The sequence below is a fragment of the Tamandua tetradactyla genome (assembly GCF_023851605.1).
Source record: "Tamandua tetradactyla isolate mTamTet1 chromosome 15 unlocalized genomic scaffold, mTamTet1.pri SUPER_15_unloc_1, whole genome shotgun sequence".
In the NCBI taxonomy this organism is placed as follows: Eukaryota; Metazoa; Chordata; class Mammalia; order Pilosa; family Myrmecophagidae; genus Tamandua; species Tamandua tetradactyla.
The window spans coordinates 760,687-769,131 of NW_027518244.1; the positions used below are offsets into that span (position 1 = coordinate 760,687).

The 8,445-nt window shown below is 35.7% G+C and overlaps 1 pseudogene; it reads right to left on the reverse strand.

The window, feature by feature from the left end:
* Positions 1 to 475: 475 nt before the first annotated feature.
* Positions 476 to 1,462, reverse strand: LOC143672747 (olfactory receptor 14J1-like; annotated as a pseudogene).
* Between the last annotated feature and the right edge of the window lie 6,983 nt (positions 1,463 to 8,445).

Below are 8,445 nucleotides of genomic sequence, written 5' to 3' on the forward strand. Positions count from 1 at the left end.
TGTGACCCTGCTGACAACATGCAAAAGAAAATCTAACAGAAGCCTGCATAAAATATGTAGTTGTACTTGGCTGCTGATTTTACTAAGATAGACAGGCTTACTTTTTAATAGTAAAAATAAGCTATTTCATAATAAGATTTTTCAACTTGTACTGTTTGTTGAGTGTGTTCCAGCTAAAGGTTCCTACCCAAATAATTGGGGCAAGTCAAGGAAATATCAGTATCACATCTCTTCTATAAAGAATTAAAGACATCTCTCATGAACTAATCACTTAAAAATAAAGTTACAATTCTCACTTTTGAAATTCTAAAGGAAATGCTATTCAATTTGAATTTTTAAAAGTTGTTCACACAAACATGATTTTATTAATAAGAGCACTGAATTATAAATTTTACTTTGGTTAAAAAAGGAAAATTTAGTTTAAATATGTGTTATTAGAATAAGAATTAAAACAAGCAAAAAACCCACAAAATTTTTAAAATTTCCTTTTATATAATATTGAACAGTCATCAACAACAGGATGAAAACTTTTTTTCTCAGTGAATTCTCCACCCAACACTAACTTTCTTATAACTCCCTTCATTGCCACATTTCTCAGATTATAGAGGATAGGGTTGAGTGTTGGGGGCACTGTTGAATAAAAGACAGAAATCACAAAGTTCAAAAAAGGTTGTAAAGTCTGAATTTGGTCTTAAGAACTCAAAGATGCCTGTGGAGAGAAAGAAATGAGATGCCAAAGAGGTGAAGCGGACAAGTAGAGAAGGCCTTGGATCAGCCCTCAGCAGAGGGGATTTTTTGAAGTATGGAGAAGATATGGATATATGAGAGGAAATGAAGGTGAAGCTGATGAACACCATCACAGAGATGAAAGCATACACTTCAATCTCTCCAAGGTAAACATTTTGGAGCAGGAGACCCTCAGCAAATGGAGTACATCACAGAAGAACTGGTAGACAATTTTGGCCCTGCAGAATGTAATAGAGAATGTGGCTGCTGTGTACAAGATCCCAGAGATAGCCCCACTTAACAATATAACTATCACAATTCACTGACAGGTACCAGGATCATGATGACCTCATAGTGCAGTGGGAGGCAGAGTCCTGCATAGGGGTCATAAGACAACACTGTGAGAACAGCAACTTCAGCCCAGGCTGGAGAGATGAAGAAGAAAACCTGAAGTATACATTGACCATGGGAAATGTAGCCATCATCCATCAGTGAATTGCCAATGGACTGGGGACCATGACAAAAATAAAGGAGAGGTCCAGAAGGGAAAGATTCTTCAAGAAATAAAACACTGGAGATTGGACCAGTGTGGTGATAGCAATAATGATGAGGTTATTTGCCAAAGTCAATAGACACATCACCAGGAATAGAAAAGTATGTAATATCTGCACTCATGGTTGGCAGAAAAATCCATGAGGAAGAATCCACTCATTGTGGTTATGTTTTCCATAATCATTTTAAAAATACAAAATGTGGAGGTTATGGATGAAAGATAAGGGACTGTAGGAAATGCAGTAGGAAGATATTAAAATAAGTGTTCATTCATTGATTCATCATTTAAAAAAATTCTTTATTATGTACTGCAATGTATCAGCTGTGCCCTAGGTATTGAGAATCTGAAAATGGAAAGATATGTTTATTGTATTCATGGAACATACAATCTATACCAGTAAGTCAGTACTTATACCTGAGTGCACATATGGTCAGAGTCAGTGGCTCTGTAACAGAAAGAGGCTTATGTCTAAATCACAAAAAATTTATGTCGTTTCCAAATGTCTCCTTTATTTCCTTTCAGTCAACAACAGAAAAGCTATTCTTAGCTCCTGGATAGAGGTTTCCAAAATTTGATAGATTGCATTTGTGCATAGAATATTGCTTAATTTTTTCAAATGGAATGAACTTTAGAGGAAATATGATATTTTATATTGAAGCAAGTTAGTTGATTGGTGATACTAATGTACCTACCTGTCAAACAATTTTGTCTCCTGATTAGGAGGATGCCTATAGTTGTGGGTACAACAACAGATGATATGGGGTTATCCTCATTCCAATTAACATTTTATTTATGGAAAGTTCATTAAAATCAAGAACAAAAACATTTTTTGCAAAGAAAATACTTGTGTGTCATGTTCACACTCAATGTATATTCTCTTTTCCTGGAGTATGTTCCAGTATTTAACAATTTTCTCTTTGAGCTTACATTTTAGTCAACCCCTCTTCACATCATCTGTCTTCATTCAGTTAGTTATGTAACGACTAATTACATAATTACTATATATACAGGTATTTTCAAAAAGGAAAATACATAATGATTCTTCTGAAGTGGTTTTAAGTGGAATGGAAAATATTCAAATTCTCAAATAAACTAGGATCTCAAGGGAAACAAAGCATTTAAAAAGATGTTTTGCTGATGAGAAGCATCAGAAGTTAGTAATCAGCGTTGACTCCTAACCACACACCAAGTGATAGTAAGTTTCCTAACACTGAGTAGAGAAAAAGGAAAAGGTTTTCTGGAAACTCTAACAGAATCTTTTATTCATCAACTAAGTTTACAATTTCCATCAAGGAAGGAGGCTTCTATCTCTGAATGTAAGTTGTGTTAAAAATTGGGTAGTCTAAGTGACTTGGGTTCAGATCTCTATTTTGTTAATTAATATTCTATGCCTTATTTTTTCCCTTTAAAAGTGCATATCAAAATGCTTAACTCATAGAAGATAAAAATGTCTGTGTGGATGAACTAAGATACATTTTATGATGGTCTTTAGCATGGTGTCAGTCTCATAAATATGAACTCAAAACTGCTTAGCATTTTTATTTAAAACTACATAGAAAGAAAGAACTTTCGTTGGAGGCATATCCTTGCTCTCCAGTTCCTCCTGCTTTTTTTTAAATTTTCTGACATGGAGTTTCATGAAAATAGTTGAATTTGGAGAGGCTATAGATAAATTAACCTTGCAATTTATATTTGTAAAGAAAAAGAAAAAAAAACTTTCAAATTTGACAGCATAAACAATAGTTTAAAATGTTTTAGCTAATTTAATATTCATTTTTAACTATAAAACCAGAGCACACAGACAGATAATAAGATGTAGAAATGGCTGCTGAAATGCCAAATACATTCTTTATAGAAGAGAATGGAGGGAGGAGGACTAAGTCTGGAGTGTCAGTAGGAGAGATTGATATCACATATCAGAAACGAAAGCAAATGAGACAGGTAATTAATTAACAAAAGCCTATCAGATTGACAAGGAATGGGGAAGAGGTGTTAACCTCAAGATTTAAGATTATCCAATTATATTTTCCAATAAAATACCAAAAGAATATGCTATTTCACACCATTTAGAATAAAGCCAAGGGCAACTCTGATGCAGTAGTTTTTCCAACTCTATTATATGCAAAGAGAAGAAAGGGAGAAACGTAGGAACTTTAGGAACTCATTATGAATTGACTCATCAACTCTTAAAATTGAGTTATTTTAATAAGGTTAGAACTTTTATAATGAGAGGAGAGCTCTTGGTTATTTCTATCACACAAAGCCCAAACATTGGATGATTAACCTTAACTTGACTTCTCCCTTTTCTGAAAGTTACATTCCATTGTACTTCACTTCAGAATCTCTTTAATCCTCTTGAGTGTGTACTAAACAGATACCTAATTCCCACACTCAGGAATTCTGTTTCAATGGAACTAGGGTGGGACCACAACTTTTGAATTTCTAACAACCTTCAGGAAATGGTGTCCTGCTCTTCTGAGGACCAAACTTCTCTCCTAGCTATTATGCATTTCTGAGAGATAAACAAAAAAATTTTAAACTTCTAAAAATAAATGAATCTTAAATGTGAAGCCTCATGGAAGACTAGAAGGCAGTGTTTATGTTAGAAATTCAGACCAAAGCAACAGATTTTACACATGGAAAAATTATAAAAAATAACTCAAAGACTCAGAAATATCTACTAAAAGATCTCTAAAACAAATATATTAAAAGTATCTGCAAACTGTGTAAGATGACCCAGATCATTAAAATTTATTATTAAAATATTTGCAACAAATTTCTAAGTACTTAGAAATTAATGTAAGTCAACAATGCTATTTTATATTTGCTGAGTTTTCTTATTGTCCTTTGCACATAATCATGTGTCTTATTTAGTAGCTCTATAGTAAAATGATTTCCTCTGAAACTGAATAATTTTACATAAATTGTTCTTTCAAAGGCTACATAGCATTCTTTCCCATTTAAAAGCTACTCTTTGCAGGAAAAATTTTCTGTTCATTCATTCACTCAACAAATATTTACTGAGTGCCTTTTGTATACCAGGCACATTTGCAGTTTGTTGCTATTATAAATAAATAGGTCAGTGGTTTCTGTAGTGTAATCATTAACACATTTGACTTAACAGGTGTAAATAAGCTTATCAGAATTTTTCTCAGTTATGATTCATACAACAACAATGTTAGCAAAATCACACATTGTATTCACTGTATTTTACTTTTTCATTTTAATAAATTTAAGGGAGATGGGATTATTGAGTTGATGGTTATATAAACTATAATGTAGTTTTTAAAGTTTCTCCAAATTCCTTTCTGTAATTATTGGGGAATGTTCTATTGCTTGCAGTATTTTTTGACCACAGTTTCAGCCAAAATGAAAATTTATCATTTGATATAATAATATTAAATATGAGAAGATTTATTGTATCATATTTAAGCATGCATCTTCTAGGGTCAGATTGCCCAGGTTTGAATCCTAGTTGTACATTTACCCTCTCTGAGGTGACTTCAAGTAGATACCTCCTTTTTCTTAAGCTCATATTTCTTATATGTAAAATGAGAAATATGTTGAATGAAGGATTCATGCTCATTTCTCAGGAAAATTACTGCAAGGGAAAAAACTTCAATAATATTATCTTATCATCCTTAATGCTTAATTTAAAATTTTATCACACAAAATATTTTAGAAAGTTGAATATAGTTGGCACATTCTAATTAGTTTATGAGGTAGTATAACCTTGCTAACAAAATCTGACAGATGTTATGCACATCAAGAAAAAAAGAAAAAGAATGGTGATCTGAATAAATGCAGGAAAATTTGTTATTCAACATAATTTTAGTTTCTGTGGCTGCTTAAAGAAATACTATGCAAAGGGTTGACTTAAAAAATAAGAGCTTATTGGCTCACAGTTTTGAGGTCCAAGTTTTATCTGCATTAAGTCATCATCAAGGTGAAGCTTTCTTCTGAAGACTGTGGCACTGTGGTGCTGGATACTGGTGATCATTGGTCATTGGCTTCTCCACCTCAATTCAATGCACATGGCAGGTTCTCCTGGCCTCTCCCTTCTCTCATATGTCCTGGTGACCTTCAGCTACTTGCTTTTCCTGCTTTTCTCTCTGTATCTAATTTCATCTGCTTATAGGGATTCCAGTAATAAGATTCAGACCTAACCTAATTGAGCTGGGCCATGCCTAAATTGATGTAACCTCACCCAAACATTTTGATTCAATGGGTCCACATGCACAAGAATGGATGGTTTAAGAACATGTTTCTATTCAAAACCACTCTAACATCCTCTCATCATTAATCCAGTAATTTACTGAACATACTTAGATGAGAAGGAAATAAATTCTCCCTCCAATTGGAGTTTATTGAGATTATGGAGAAAATATCTGAGGGGAGTAGATTTAGGGGAAAGAGTAGTTTTAGACTCAATGTGAAGTAACTGGGCACTACCCATGATTGTGGGAGGAAGGGAAGGCTTATGGAGGTCTGTTGATGGGAGGCTCATGGGAGACTTATCATCTCTTTGGGAACATGAGGCTAACATGTGTTGGGACGTTGTTTATGAGGAGCTCATGGCCAGGAGGCCAGGGTACCACATTAAAGCAATCAGGGGCACCACATTAGGATGGGCCTAGGTGTCCCAAGGACACTGAGTATTAGCTCCCTTGAGGCCCAAGACATAACTCTTACCTCAAGTGAGACTAAAAAGCCAGATTCATGATCCTTCACAATGAAAAGCAGGTGTCCCCAGTGTGTCACTGGGACCAAGAAAGTGCGTGCAGTCATTCACTCAAAGTATCTTTGAACTAATTTGACTGCCACACAGAGGGAAAATGCTCCTGGAATGTTGGGGTGTTTTGACTGAGCACTAAGATTTTCAGCAAGGAAGCTGAGATACCACATTAAAGCAGGCCAAGGTGTCACACTGGGGCAGGCTGAGGTGTCCCAGGGACACAAGGCAAAGCTCCTGGAAAGGAGGATCTTGTCAGAAAGACATTACTTACCTAGGGCCAAATCAGTCATAGATGTTTTGAGAGCCATAGGTATGAGCCAGCATCACATCAAAATGGTCTGAGCCAAAGAATGCAAGCCATCAACTGCATGGGAACCTGAAAAACTGTGTGGTTCAGTGAACGCAGTTAACTGAAAGGCTATTCCCATAGCAGTGAGAAGATGGAAACTCAAATTTTAGTCTAATTTACAAAGAGGGTCAACTGGAAGGCAATCCCATCACCCCCAAGGGGCCAGAAAGCTAAGTCTCAGTCTGACCTCTGTTCCTGAGTTTCAACACCAAATATTAGGCCAGAGTCATTAAGGAATCCATTCAAGACAGTGAGTTAAAATTAGCAGATTTATCGGCAGGTGAGAGCAGGAACAACCAAGTGAGAGTCACCAGCTAAAAGAAAGAAAGTGGCTCTAACTCCTTTTCTGAGAGCTGGGTTTTTGAAGGGAAAACATGCTGGGAGGTGAGTGCTATAAGGCAGGAACAGTCTTTGATTGCATGTCTGTTTCTTATGATGGGTGCAGTGTTTTCAGGTGGGTGCAGCACCACCATGCTTGGGATCTCACTGCCACATCTGGTGCTGCAAAAGAAGCTGAGGGAAAAGAAGCTGAGGGGCCCCCTGAACACAGAGTCCATTCTATATGTAAAGTTATTTTTCTGAGACCTGACAAAGACTACTTTCTGTAATAGGGTGGTCTCATCAATTAACAATGATATTGCTAATTTAGATTTATTTAATGCGTGAACTTTGTGTTTAGTGAAGACTTTATTTATTTATTTATTTTTGGTTACCATTGCAGGTTTCCCTGGGTCAAAAATAGCTAAAGGATAAAATCATTATTGGGTATGTTTCACTGGAAATCTAGATTTAACCATTCCAAACTGAAATGATAGTGTAGTAGAGAATCATGTACTGTGGCAGAGACATAGAGCTGCTCCCATGTACAGCATCCTATTCAACTGCAAGAAAAATAGGGCTGTCCATATTCCATAATCTCTCCATGGGATAAGCATATGCTCCCAGTTTGTTGGAGGCACTATGTCATTGGAAGAGGCTATTGTTTTGTAGCTTAATAGTAAAATTAAAAATTTCTGAGGATAACCATAAATTGGGGTTCCTATTAAGATGTTCCATGTAGGTAGAGGAATAAGGTTAGAGGAATAGATGACTGAAGTCAGTCATCCTATTTCATCAAGTACAGGATACCTTAATATAGGCTGAAGCTTAATTACTTCTCTTGCAAGGAAAAATATAAGTCTGAGTCTCACTATAAGATGGTAATTGGATTTCAGTCTTAAAAGAGTAAGCATCACTCTAGATTTGTCTGTGTCTCAAATTCTGCAAAATCAAGAGGGTGTTCTACATAGTCTACTTAGCAGTAGCTATGGGCCAGGGAACAAGGGTAGCACCTGAAGATGTCAAATCCATGGAGACCCAATGAAATGAGTTACCAATGAAGCCTAGTGAAGAAAGTTGTTTGCCAAGATGTTATCAGTAAGAAGAAAGATATTTATGGGGGAAAGAATTTGGGGTAAATCTTGTGGATTTAATGTTATACATGAAAAGGTTTCATTGTTAAGGTACCAGGTAGAGTGACATAGTGGGGAGGTTTTTAATACTAGGTATTCTACCCTTAATCTTTAGATCCTCCACTGTGACAACAATTATTGGTTTAGGCATAAGAATGATCACAAGTTTATACATAATATTCCCTTGGAAATAGGAGGTTCTGGATTGGTGATAAAAATTTTACCAGACACATTTTCTATAAATTGTGGCCATATTATAATTGTTTTAGGTGACTGCTATTCCCCATGGGCTTAAGAGCCCCAAGAAGCATGGCTATATAGGCCAGTATCAAGGTCAAATACTTTATTGTCCCCTACTTGTATGGTCTGAGGCATAGGCAACAATAACTTATTATTCTTCCCCGTTTTAGACTGTAAAATGGCCCTTTTTTGTATCCTTAGTGCTTGTATTCGCTCTGCTATTAACATTACAATAGGAGCTGAGGCTGCAGCTACTCATGTAGAATTTATGTGGGTTAGGAATTGATAAATCCTTTTAGTCTATTGGTTATAAGGATTTATTATCATCTTTTAACTGTTCCTTTAAGAGGCCATTCATTCTTTTGATAAGGCCTTGTGCTGGTATGAACAT